This window comes from Parasteatoda tepidariorum, chromosome 6, assembly GCF_982258835.1.
Source record: "Parasteatoda tepidariorum strain Cologne lab strain chromosome 6, Ptep-v5.0, whole genome shotgun sequence".
Lineage (NCBI taxonomy): Eukaryota > Metazoa > Arthropoda > Arachnida > Araneae > Theridiidae > Parasteatoda > Parasteatoda tepidariorum.
The window spans coordinates 116,196,534-116,211,215 of record NC_141760.1 but is presented as its reverse complement, the minus strand read 5'-3'; the positions used below and the strand labels follow the sequence as shown (position 1 = coordinate 116,211,215).

Below are 14,682 nucleotides of genomic sequence, written 5' to 3'. Positions count from 1 at the left end.
CAGATCGATAGGTATCAGTTGGTGCGTAAAGTAAAGGGGGCATGTGCGTAGTGTCTACCACATTGCCACAATCATGACGTTGGTCACGAAATTGTGCAATCTTATCCCCCATGACCCACTACGGGCTGTAGCGGGAATTCTTTACTTGACCACTGATTTATTTTTATACCGCATTGCGACCATCGATCTTAGGAATTTTAAATGAACGATGCATTTAAAATATAATATAAAACATTGCGTAAAATTAAAAAAAATAAGCACTGTAAAACTATTAATATTTGAACTATCGGTAGTTTTAAGCAACGCAGATGCGGAAATAATTACATTTTCCACACAAGGCAATGAAAAAAAAATCCAATTCGAATGTGCTTAAAATTTCAAAAGTAATTGATAAATAGTAAAATATTTTTCTGAAATTATTTAAAAAGGCTTTGAACAAAGAAAGAATCATCTTCCAATATAAAACGATACGTGAAAATTGTAATATATATATTTTATCTGACAAGACAAAAATGTTAAAATTAATATTAAATTTAGTAAATAACCAAAACTATTTTTTAATTCATGGTAACAGTAATTTCATGGAAGTTTTGTATGCAACAAATCAAAAAATAAGCTTAACTATTTTCAAAAAACAATTTTATTAAAAAAATATTTACATGTCCGTTAATAAAAAAAACGCAAGTATAATTAAAACAAAGTATTAAAAAATATTAAAAAATATATATGTTTTAACATTAAATGTCAACACTACAGATCAAATTAAAAAATTTACAGATAAAACAATGAACTCATATATTTACAGGATGGTGAACATACTTTTTTAATGGAGTTTAGCTTACTAAAACTTCAATATAAAAAGTATTTTATGAATTCGGAACGTCTTGCAGCCTTCCTTTAAAAAATTATAAAACTCTGCTCCATTATTCAAGATATTCTCAAATTCAGACTTCATTTTTCACCCCCTGATATCGAACCGGAAAATCTCTTTATCAAAGAGTTCTTTGTCAAAAACTGGTTATTTTATCATGATCAAGTAAAGTCTATAAAAATTATTTTGCATTTTGTTAATGTATATAGTGCTTGAAAATATTTTTTGAGTACTTCAAAAGTTCTTAAAAGGTGCTTATTTTTTGTTTTAGGATTTGGGTACTAACCTTGTTCATGAACTCTTTACCTTTACAGTTTGAGTACAACTCTCAACCTGAGATTTACGGTACAACAGTAAAGTTCACACCATTGAAGGAACCATTTCTCAATTTCACAAGACTGATATTGTAAGCTTAGGATGTAATACATCACTTGTAAGATAATGTACCGGGTGAGAACAATTATTAAAATAATTATTTTAATTGCTCTCAGTATACAACCGTAATTTTTGTATGTTGTAAAATTATATACATAACAAGTTATCATTGTATAATTATTTAATATTGTATAATTATGTCCCCTTGTCATCTGTCTAACCGTGGGAGGTTTTCGTGGTTTTCCTCTACATGTAAATTAAATGCAGATTGGTTCCACCCAGAAGCTCTCCTTGAAACAAATTTCTCCCAATACTTGATCCAGGAGTTCCCTTGTCTTCTGGATTAGTTTCAAAATTACAAGGCGACAGAGCTGAACACGAGTAGTTGTAAACCCAAAATTGGCACAATTTGTAAAATCACTGTTATTTTATTTCTCCGATGTTGGCAGGAATGCAATGAAAAACTACTTATCATTTTGAAAATATTTAACATGATGAACGTATTTTCCTTGTTTCATCAGTCATAAAATTAAGTGTTAAAGAAGAAAGTTTAATTTACTGGTTTGGAATGGCATCTAGTCTATTGGCATCTGCACAAGCTAAAAATGAATATAATAAGAATTATGGTAATTTTCCACTCAAACTTAGTAATAAAATCTCCTGACTTTTCCAGAATTTTCATTAAAATTTAAATTAAATTCCGAATTACACTTTTGTTATAAAAGGCAATATTTTGTCAGAAATAAAATATATTTTTGTTCAATTGACAATAAAACTTATTTCTTGATAGAAAATTTGCAAAATATCAAATTTTGTAAAAAATAAAATTCAAATAAGCTTAACATGTGGATTTTTAGTGTAGACAATTAGATGAATTTCAGACAGAAGCATTATTTTGGACAGAAATTGGAAAGAAATTTTATTTCTTTTATGAAGTAATATATTAAAATTATTTAGTCAATTATTTTTATATAATTATTTTCTAATCAATTTATGATTAGAAAATAACAAAAAGCTTAAAAAGCAAGCTTAATTTTTAAAAACTAAGTATTTTTAACTAATTTGAAACAGGAAATTGTTTAACAAAAATATTTTTCACAAATTAATATTTTTAACAAAATTTAATAATAGCAAAATTTTTACACAGAATAATAAAAATATATGTTAGACATTGGAGCCTCATTGGTTACTAATTGTTATCATCAATTTTAAAATTGATTATTTCTCAGGTCTGTGTAAAGTTTTTTCAAGTTTTGGCCAACACCTGGAACGATTCTTGAAAATAATGATAATTAGCCAATGAGTTGAATAAGTTTCACAAAGTTAATAGGTTGTAAAAGCTTTACTGCAACATGGTTAAACTTTTTTGGATTAAAACTAAAATTATATCATTAATTTGTAAAAACTACTTTTTGTTCAAAAATTTGTTTTAAATTTTTTCTTCAATCTAACAATATTTTCAGTTCTAATACTATATTTTTAATCTTTCTGCATAAATTAAGTTTGGCTTTTAATCAGATGTAAGATTACTTTTTTCTTTAATAATAGATTTATTGATGAACTATGTTACTTTGTTACCATGTTACTTAAATTTTTTCAGATTTTGTGCTTAAAATATTGCTTCTATCTATAATTTATATACTTGTGTATTTTAAAATCTACATGGTAAACCATCTACTGAAATGTCATTTTTTACAAAAATAATATGTGATATATTTTTGATCAAAAAGTAATTTGTAATTTATTGTATAAAAAATTATATATTTGATGAGATATTGCCTCATATTAAAAAAATATATTCTGGAAATTTGAAAAATTTTCCTGACAAAGTATGGGGATTTTATTTCTGAAATTTGAGTGGGAACCCTGCCACAATAGTTATGAAAAAAAAACAAGCTTTTTGCATAGTAGCATAAAAAACTTCAAAAACACGATCTTCAAATCACAGATTAAAATTTAATAAAAAATGCAATTTAAAAGAAGCATATGTTAAATAAAATATTTTTTTTCTTTTATTAGTTTCAAAATTAGATTAGTTATTTAACTCCCAAATAAAATAATTTCATAATATGAGCCCATTAAAAAAATTTAAAATTTAGTTTAAAATTGTAAATTAATTATTTTTTTAATTAGATTTTAATATTTTTGATTGAAGTATTACTAATTTTAAATGCAACTAAATGTCATTTCCAAAAATATAAATTTGAATTCAATTCCTCAATTAGGCATTTAAAAATTCTCTGGTTATTGAATTCAAGTTTTTTTCTTTATAATATTTAAAAGTCCTAAAAATTCTGAAATAAAAAAGTAGGTAGAATGTATAAGATACTTCAATCACTTGGTAGAATTGTTTGTGGATAGTTCCACACTTCAACAAATCAAATTTTTACAATTTCAAATTGTCTATTAAATCTTAATAGATTAGACAAAAAAGTAAAATTTCTTAGACCTATAGAAAGGTGATACATTTTGTATTTATTAAAACTTTTTAAAAGTTTTGTTGAAAAAATTACAATGTTCAGGTATTTATGTTGATAGGGAATTCTGAAACTAAATTGGCATGAATTTTGTTACTTTTCAATCTATCATATTGAGATATATTCCTGAATAGAAATATTATGCACATTATTATATTTGAAAATATTTGTCCATTTTTAAAGAAAATTTTATGTAAAAGTATGTATAATTAAACAAAAATTGCAACATATATATACATTTCCAAAAATATAAAATTTTACTTATCATTAAAATTTCTTTACATTAATTTAATTTTCTTTTTAAATATTACCTATCAGTTTGGAAAAGATGATATATTGGAATATGATACTGAACGCAATAATCTCACTGAACTCAGCTCAGTAGACGCTCATACGGACTCACAAGTATTTCTTCAAACTGACAGTTGGATTGTGGTTAATTGTTAAAATGGGTTGTGGTTGAATGAATTGTGAAAACGTTGTATAGAACAATGTGAAAAGTATGCATAAGAAAACCACGCTTTGCATAATACGTGGAAAAAACCGACAGGGTAAAGAAAAAAATCTCCTTTTCCAAAAGGGAAAATTAAGTACTTTTTAAAACACCCTATGGAAAAAGCACCTTAAAAGGCTTTTAAATAACGAAAATCGGAAATAAGCACCTTTAAGCACTTTTTAAAAACGCTACACACCATGATGAACAGGGATAGGCTAGCAACACCTAAAATTAACATATATTAAAGCATCATGATAAGAAAACAAACAATATAGTATTATTGTTTCCCAGTAGATTTCCATAGACTTTAGAAAATATTGATCCTTAGGAAACATTACATCCAAATTTCCTTACACTAGAAGTGGGTTCCCTATTTCGAATACGAAATCTCAAACTTTTTATTCATCTATTAATATGCACATTCATAATTATTCTCACTAATGATAGAAAAAACAAAGAAATTTAGAACTTGAATAATCAAGACACTTGCAACAAAGCAATGATGTAATTTGATACTCAGATTTATTATAACTTACCTCTATAATTTATTCAGAAAAATATTTTATGCATACAGTAGGACCTTGATATGACGACGCTGTCAAATTGGACAAAAACATCATAAATTAAAGATGTCATTATATCGGAGATATAAAAATTGCCATTCTAATTGAAATTCCCATGAAAATGCAAACAAAATTTAATTACATTTTGTTATTTTTGTTTGTTTACTCTCATCTTACTGGAAGGCTTGGACCCCTGCTCGCTTTGCTCACCAATCCCCCCAAACGATTCTCGTTCACCATTGTTTACTTCTTCTTAAATGTCAATATTTTGCATAAACACGTGGAACATTTCGGTTTCTAAATAAACAATCATTTTAGCTTCATGCAAGAACTTTTGCTAACATAACGAAATGGATGATCACTTGAATTTGTAAAATAATCCTTTTTTCTTTTTGTGCACAACACGTGGAACATTTCGGTTTCTAAATAAACAATCATTTTAGCTTCATGCAAGAACATTTGCTAACATAACGAAATGGATGATCACTTGAATTTGTAAAATAATCCTTTTTTCTTTTTGTGCACTACAGCCTATGACAGGCCAAGGGAGTCCCAATAAGTTTTTGCCATCTTGATCTATTCTGTGCCATAGCCTTCCAGTTAGTTATTCCTATTATCTTTAGGTCCTTCTCAACTGCGCCCAGCCAATTGCGCGGTGGACGACCCTTTCTTCTTGTACCTTCCAGTTTAAAAATGGTTACTTTTTTGCAGAGTTTTGGTCAACAAATCTAAAAAGGTGTTCCAGCTATTAAATGATTGGCCTTAATAACATGAACCAGGTCTGGGTGTTTATACTTCTTTTTTGAGTGAGAGAGAGAGAGGGATACTTAGAAGAATTTTTTTGCAGTCTATGAGAATAACAAATGGCGCACCCTTTACAATCATGAGTTATATTACATCAAATAATCCTTTGGACTTTAAAAAAAAAAGTTTAGCCACAAGAACACAGTATGTGTGACTCAATCAGAACAGATAAATAAAAAGTAATTTTACTCATTTACAAAATTTATATCAATTCAAATAGAGAAAGGTTATCAGGGGTCTGTCCAGACATATTGTAAAAGGTCCTGTTTTTGTAAAATTGTGAAAAAAACTACACATAATTTGTGAATATAAAACTAGCGGTAAGTCATACTCTTTCAACCAGAGTCCTACTTTTGAGAATTTGTGCAAATAGGGTCTTGTTATTGAAAAAATTGCTTAAAGCCTTTTTTAAGAAGTTTTTAAATTGCAAATAGATACAAGATTCTGCTCAACAATGGCTGCTACTAAATTAGAGATGCTACATACAAATATTTGGTATTTAGCCTATACTGCTCAACATAGAATATTCATCTCAGATGAATAATGGAAACAAAATCACTCACATTTTTAATAATTTCATTTGACATACTTTAAATAACACAATTTAGTTATGTATCAATTTTAATGTGTTACACATTAAGTAAACTTAAACAATTCTTAAATTTATAATATTTTATTTCAAAAATTGCCAGAAATTAATTTTTATTACTTAATAATCTATTAATTAATGTTAAGAATAATTAATTGATTATGAATCATAAATTGATCAATTATTTATTTACAAAAAAAAATTTAATATCATTAAGAATATACACACGATGCTTGTAAAAGTAGAAATATTTTCTTAGAATTTAAACTTGGGTTAAATTTCAAATCTGTAGTTGCATTTCAGCAGTTATCTTTTTTTTACTACAAGTTTAACAGTTGCTGAAATTGTAGTAAATTCTCGAAATAACAATAGAATCATACTTTTTTTCCTTGTACACATTTCTACACGCTTTCTTGATTTCAAGTTTCTAAGTCTAATACTTTTTGAGCAGAAAAAGCAAAATGTAATGCAAAAGCAATGAAAATAAAAAAAAAGGTAGAAAAAATTCACACAAAAAGCTTTCAAAATTGAAAAATTCGTGAACAAATTGAAATTTTAAAAAAAAATCTCCTTGTTAAGATTATAAACAAACACGTGGAAACCTTTTAACATGCCAAAATTTGACTCTGTAGTGGTATCCCTGCAGTCTGCGAACAATGGTATTTTTTCCAACAAGCTTAACAATTAATTTTTTAATGATAATTTTTTTTATTTCATCACAATTCCTGAGCACTTTTCTAAGTATCTTAGTAATTTCAAGTTTTCATGCAGCAAAACAAAACATAATGAACACTCAAAAGAGTTTTTATGATTTTTTAATAAAGAGAGAATACACAAAGAATTTTCCAACAATTCTAAAATACTTATTCTTTTTTGTTGAAAGATGACTTGGTAAGTTGTTGAAACATGGTATTTCAAGGCAATAATATTAGAGGACCTCTAAATACCGTGATTTTTTAACATTATTAATATAGAAGACTAAAATTGAGAAATCGTCATTGACGGGTATATATATATTTAAAACTGCATATACATTTAAAATCTGTTTGTAATTCTGTCGACATAAATCTACTAGCACGCTCATTTCCTTCATTTGAGAATTACATGTCTAAGTAATGCATCATGATTACTTAATATTCACATCTCCTCTACAACCTTGGCCACAATTGACGCATTATAATGTGTAAGCATATTACTCCTGTTATTTACGATAATGACTAGATTTTAAATTTCAAATGAAATCATAAAAAAAAAAGAAAAGTGATAAATAATTACACTGTTATTGTTCACAAATGCAAGTGCAAAATACACACCTAAAGCTTGTGTTCATAATTCAATTATCGGCACTTGGTTCGGGAGAAGGCTACATTCATCTGCAGTATAAATTTATACTAAATATCAATTGCAAAAATTTAATTTTAGTTTGTTTAAATTTCAAAATAAAACATCTAATGAAGTACCAAAAACTTTGAATGAGAACTAATTGGGTTCATTAATTTTCTGTTAATAAGAAATAAAATAAAAGATTTTTCATAAAAAAGTAGGTCCAATTTAAATAGAATAGGATATTTAAAATGAAATCAAAGAATAATGAGGGTAATATGAAACATAATGCAAAAACTGCGCAATTTCCAGAATGATAAAAAAGATTTTGTGTTCATTGTTAAGAAATGATCCAATTATTTATACCTGTTACAAACATATTTATAATACATGGCAAGAAAAATAAATAAATAAACATTAAATAAGCTAATGTTTGAACAAGAAAAAGTTTATTTTCGTGCAATGCTTAACTTGTATAATTCTGATAGGATTTAGTTTAAAAAAATACTCAAAACATTAAATACTTTTTATTCATAAGCAGATAAAATAAAAACGGAATTGTTCTTAATAAGAAAAAAAAAAGGATTTTTTCTGGCCCATACAAAACAAATCCAAAATGAAATTAAAAGTTAAGATTTTTTGCTCATATTACCCTGCGTTAAATGTATTCTTAAAACCTTAAAAAATGCAGTAAGGAAAAACGAAGTAAATTCAATCTAGCCTGCCTTTAAAATCATATTTAAAAATATTTTTCATTACAATTGTTTTGATCCCAAAAATTGTAGTTTTTGATAGTTACAATACTATTATAATTTAACTTTTAAAATATTATAAAATATTTTTTTTTAAATGCAGTAAATAATTTTTACAGAATAAATATCACTTCATAGATTAGTGGGTATTTTCCTAACGTCTACTCTTTTTTATTACTAATAAAACCTTCGGAAGGTTAAGATAAAATAAAAGAAAAAATATATTTAGCAACCGAAACAAAGAATCAAGCATATATTTAGGACTGGCTTCTCAATTTTTTGGGTGCCAAAAATAAGTTACAAATTACTTCAGATTAGCCTCATTTATTTAAGCTAATATGAAACATGATAATATAAATTCTGTAAAAATATGTTTTTACATAAGTAAAACAAAAACATGAACACCAACATTTTAATTTTGAACAGATTTAACAGTTAAAAATAATAACCCCAAATAACCTAATATTAAAAAATTTATGTGCATATATATTTAATAAATTCCTGATGGATTTTTCGACATTCCATTACAAAATTTACATGGGATCCAAAAATTAATTGGATGAAACAATATATTCTGCACTTTGTAACATAACACCTAGTTAATTTTAGCACTGGTTTAATGAATTTACTATTAAAGTATCATTAATTTAATCAGTTCAAATAAAATAACAAATAAAAAGAATTAACATTCATACCTAATAAAGTATCCTCAGGTTCTGAACCATGTGTAATCAAAGTTTTTGTAAACAACAAAAAAGTGACAGAACATCCAAATTATCTAAAATAATAATCTAAAACATTTAAAATGCACATAGAATAAAATATATAAATTTTTAGTGTACTATAATGCAACAATTTCATATATGAGCAAATGTAATATTTTTACTTTTTAACTGCTTAAGCAATTTTTTTCTTTCTGTTTTTTCTTTTTTTTTTTAAAGTTATATAGCTGCAAGCATTAGAGAAGCAATTATAAGAAGATTATGTGTATTTTTGTTTAGAACATAGAAAGGAAATTTTATAGTAGCTAGGGATTTCCTCTTCTTGTTGCAAATCAAGCCAGAAAAATAGGAAATTGGAGCATACTGAAATTTTATAAACATATGCATATGCAAATACAATTTTATTTCAAGCTAGAAGAAACACATTTTTATTTGTTCAAGTAAAATATTTTAAATCTGTCGCTTCAGAAATGTATTATCAGACTATTGAATAAAAATTAAGTAAAATTGAAACACATAACAATCCATTTTTAATTAGAGAATTTTTAAATAAAAAAAATGTTACGACGATGGGGCACATTTTATAACTCATATTGCTTCCTTCAGTGGAAACTAAAAAAAGTTGATTTTAAAGATGTCATACAAACAAATTATGCTACTCACAAGACATAAGTTTCATCAAATATTTCAACAAAAAGCAAACACCTTTTAAATGCTTTTTAAGAAATCAAAAATTTTTCTTAAGCACTATATACATTAACAAAATGCAAATAATTTTCAAAGACTTTACATGATCATGATAAAATAACTAGTTTCTGATAAAGAACTCTTTTCTTGATTATATGAGCCATTATAAAATGATCGATAGATTTTTCAGCTTGATTTCAGAGGGTAAAAAAGAAGCCCAGGGGTAGCTGATGATTACGAATTACACACCAGGCTCGCACAGCCCACAGTGCAGATGTAAAATATTCTCAGTAGTAGACAAATCATCGCTAGAGCTTCGGTGACAAAGATAATTGCAAAAATCGAAAGTGACTTTCTAAAACCGGTCATAAGTGTGGAAGATCTCGAAGAATTACTCAGATTGAGGGCTTAATCAAAATCGATGCCACTGAAGAGAATTTAAATGTATAGAAGAGTACAAAGAAAAAAATAACTAGAACAAAATTTAGAACATCATTAAGAATTTAAACAAAGAACTTTATTCAAATAATTCCTTTCAGGAAGCTAATATTTCTCTAAATAGTCCCAATCAGAGTGACATTCAAACCGTTGAACAGGAACGCATAAAGTTACCTAAATTAACTGTTCCTAAGTACTGAATGGTTAAATGTTTGGAATTGTTTCAATTCTTCAATTAATGAGAACCTCAATTAATATAAATGGTCATCAAAGGCACTGTAAAAAATTTACATATTTTAGAATTTATAAAAAAATTAATTAATATTACAAATGATCACAATATAAACTAATTGTGAAGTAGGAATTAAAAGTTTAAAAATAATATACAGTTTATCTTCTCTTTTACGCACTTATAAATTGCGTGTTTCCCTGAGCAATGCACAAACAATTTCCCCTTAAAAGTTTTGTATCACTAGTTTATACAAATACAGCTCATAAAGATACTGTAAAAATTAAAAAAAAATTAAAAAAACTATGGAGCATTGTAAAATTGTCTTAAATTGTTTTTAATTTATAATTTTATTCTTTTTATTTAATTTTTAATTAAAAAAATTATTCATTTTATAAAAAAAAAGGTATGCAAGTACTCCATGAAAAAATTTTGCTTTTTAGTCCTGCATTTAGATAAAAATTATTAAATATTTTATAAAATGCATAAATGTTATTCTTTAACAGAGAGCTTTAACTTGGGTTCCCTTGACTTAACAGTTTATCTTTAAGTAATATACGAGGTGATTGTGTAGTAGTATGACAAAGAATGGTAGTGAAGTGTGACAATTTGTGACAAAGAATGGTAGTGAAGTGTGACAATTTCTGACAAAGAGAAAGAGGGAGTTGAAAATATTAATAAAAAAGTGAAATATCAATAATGAACATTGATTTCATGTAGGAATAAAAAGCAACATACGTGAATAGAAATTTTATGATAAACTAAATTTTAATTCATAAGAAATGGATAAGAGAGATATATCACAAAAAATTAGAAAACAACTATTATTTTACCTGTAAAATAGCTTCAAAATTAAAAGTAAATCCATTTCATAAAGTAAATTCACCACTAGAAGCACCAGTCTTCTACCTTCAGGTGTCCACTAAAATTTAGGATATTCTTTATTACAAGCGCGTAATTAATTATAAAGTAAGTGATTTCACAATATACCTACACACACAATGTACATTTACCTATGCCGTGCAAGGTATTTCTATGTATTTACATATTGTATACTTAGAATAGTCTCCCTCCATTAACAAATTTATTTTTTTCTATCAACTGTTTTAGATATAAAATCAAAAATTGCAGTTTTTAAATATTTTATAATATTGATTAAAAAAAACTTTAGATAAATTTTAATATATTTTGTATTTGTAACATCAGTCACAAGGGCTTTTCTTTTTATTTGCCATTTTCTATAGGTCATTTCATTATTTTTTTTAAATGCTTCCTGTTAGTTTAAAGCTTTCTCTAGATTAAATCATAAAAAACCATCCCATTAATGCATATGGATGGAGGAGCATTTTAAAATAAAAATAAGACACATTACTCAATGTCCTTCCAATGTAATTTATCAATGAAAAAATTTCAAAAAAAAGAAAACACATCAAAATGTAACACCAGTCACCATAGAATTGCCCATTTATGTACATACAATAACATGCATAGGTATTAGTGTGTACAATGTATTTACATAACTATGTTTGCACATATATCCTTAAAAGTATCCATTTAATATACCTAACAATAGCATTCATTTTAATATGCAATATATGCATTGTGTAGAAAAGTAATCAATTACCAACAATCCTGATTAAAATGTAATTAAACCTACGTGAAATTAGGATTGCATTACTGAAATTATTGTATTTTATAATTACTTGTATTAAAGATAATTGGTTATAATAAGTTTATAATTACTGAGAGTTATGATTTCTCCTAAACTCAAATTATGATAACAGGAAGTGCTGATTACTTGCAATTATAGATTTTGATTACTTGTAATTGTGATTATCTGTAACCACTTTTTGTTATGATTATAAGCAATGATTACTGCCTGTAATGAGAAATTGTGATAATATTTTATTACTTGATTACAAATAGTTGATAAACATTTAATTATAATCTGTTATTAGTTACATTCATTTCTAATCAATTACTATAATCATCATGCAAGTTTCCATGAAAATGACAAAATATTTGCAATTTGCTTCTCTCATTCAAACATTTAGTCAGAAAAATTAGTTAAGACTGATGAATGTATTATCATGATGAGTGTATTAAGACTGATGAATGCATGAAATCATTAGTTCAAAATATGCATAATGAAAGATGAATAACAACTAAATTTAGATCGGGCCATAGACTCCAACCTAGAGTCCGAGTTTGAAAATTATATCTTGATATAAAAAGGAGCTAGGGGGTCTTGAAATTTGAACCTTTCTCGAGCCATTTTATTTTTTTCATTCTTTTTTTTTATTATTTCTTTACGCTCTCTTTGCTGAACTTCGCACGCAGAAAACACCCCATGCATGCTAGAATATCCAAAATGTTACAATAGAAGTCAAAAAAGAGCAAATAAATTGATTTCTCTGTATTTTTCGAGTTTTTTTCCCATTTTCCCAATAAAAAAAATTTTTCCTACATGCAGGAACCTCCAGAATATCGAAAAACACATTAAAAAAAATAATGTAATTTAAAATAAACAAAATTAAAAAAAAGAACATTATTTAAAAAATTGACCATCCCTGGGATTCGAACCCAGGACCCCTCCCTCCTGCAGCGAACTTGCTTGTTTGGTGGCCTACCTTCCAGTCCACGGTGATACGTGAAGCCTACGACAGTTTCGCTTCAAAAGCTCTCACCTCTCATCTTCGCAATATACCTTAAGGGGCCCACTGAGACCCCCCTAATTGGCCTATAAAAATTCTCTTCAGCAGCCTTGATCGGACCATAGACTCCTACCTAGAGTCCGAGTTTGAATATTATATCTTGATATTAAAAGGAGCTAGGGGGTCTTGAAATTTGAACCTTTCTCGAGCCATTTTATTTTTTTATTCTTTTTTTTATTATTTCTTTACGCTCTCTTTGCTGAACTTCGCACACAGAAAACACCCCATGCATGCTAGAATATCCAAAATGTTACAATAGAAGTCAAAAAAGAGCAAATAAATTGATTTTCCTGGATTTTTCCAGTTTTTTCCCATTTTCCCAATAAAAACTTTTTTTCCAACATGCAGGAACCTCCAGAATATCGAAAAGCACATTAAAAAAATAATGTAATTTAAAAACAAAATTAAAAAAAAAGAACATTTTTTGAAAATTTGACCGTCCCTGGGATTCGAACCCAGGACGGTCCCTCCTGCAGCGAACTTGCTTGTCTGGTGGCCTACCTTCCAGTCCACGGTGATACGTGAAGCCTACGACAGTTTCGCTTCAAAAGCTCTCACCTCTCATCTTCGCAATATACCTTAAGGGGCCCACTGAGACCCCCCTAATTGGCCTATAAAAATTCTCTTCAGCAGCCTTGATCGGACCATAGACTCCTACCTAGAGTCCGAGTTTGAATATTATATCTTGATATTAAAAGGAGCTAGGGGGTCTTGAAATTTGAACCTTTCTCGAGCCATTTTATTTTTTTATTCTTTTTTTTATTATTTCTTTACGCTCTCTTTGCTGAACTTCGCACACAGAAAACACCCCATGCATGCTAGAATATCCAAAATGTTACAATAGAAGTCAAAAAAGAGCAAATAAATTGATTTTTCTGGATTTTTAAAGTTTTTTCCCATTTTCCCAATAAAAAAAATTTTTCCCTTCTTGCAGGAACCTCCAGAATATCGAAAAACACATTAAAAAAATAATGTAATTTAAAATAAACAAAATTAAAAAAAACACATTTTTTGAAAATTTGACCGTCCCTGGGATTCGAACCCAGGACCCCTCCCTGCTGCAGCGAACTTGCTTGTCTGGCGGCCTACCTTCTAGTCCACGGCCATACGTGAAGCCTACGACAGTTTCGCTTCAAAAGCTCTCTCCTCTCATCTTCGCAATATACCTTAAGGGCCCCACTGAGACCCCCCTAATTGGCCGATAAAAATTCTCTTCAGCAGCCTTGATCGGACCATAGACTCCTACCTAGAGTCCGAGTTTGAAAATTATATCTTGATATAAAAAGGAGCTAGGGGTCTTGAAATTTGAACCTTTCTCGAGCCATTTTATTTTTTTATTCTTTTTTTTATTATATCTTTACGCTCTCTTTGCTGAACTTCGCACGCAGAAAACACCCCATGCATGCTAGAATATCCAAAATGTTACAATAGAAGTCAAAAAAGAGCAAATAAATTGATTTTCCTGGATTTTTCCAGTTTTTTCCCATTTTCCCAATTAAAACTTTTTTTCCAACATGCAGGAACCTCCAGAATATCGAAAAGCACATTAAAAAAATAATGTAATTTAAAAACAAAATTAAAAAAAAGAACATTTTTTGAAAATTTGACCGTCCCTGGGATTCGAACCCAGGACCCCTCCCTC

At 27.7% G+C, this 14,682-nt stretch overlaps 1 long non-coding RNA gene across 3 annotated transcripts; it reads right to left on the bottom strand.

Moving 5' to 3' along the window:
• Window positions 1-1,283: 1,283 nt before the first annotated feature.
• On the bottom strand, window positions 1,284-11,370 carry LOC147808321 (uncharacterized). Of its 3 annotated transcripts, XR_015434859.1 has the most exons (4): window positions 11,160-11,370; window positions 8,946-9,028; window positions 7,489-7,548; window positions 1,284-1,845 (listed from the first exon to the last, which is right to left on the bottom strand). It is a non-coding gene; the product is annotated as an uncharacterized LOC147808321 (long non-coding RNA). The 3 variants fall into 3 exon arrangements; XR_015434857.1 differs by lacking the exon at window positions 1,284-1,845 and having other exon boundaries at window positions 6,975-7,548; window positions 11,160-11,365; XR_015434858.1 differs by lacking the exons at window positions 1,284-1,845; window positions 11,160-11,370 and adding an exon at window positions 10,272-10,568 and having other exon boundaries at window positions 6,975-7,548.
• Window positions 11,371-14,682: the final 3,312 nt, after the last annotated feature.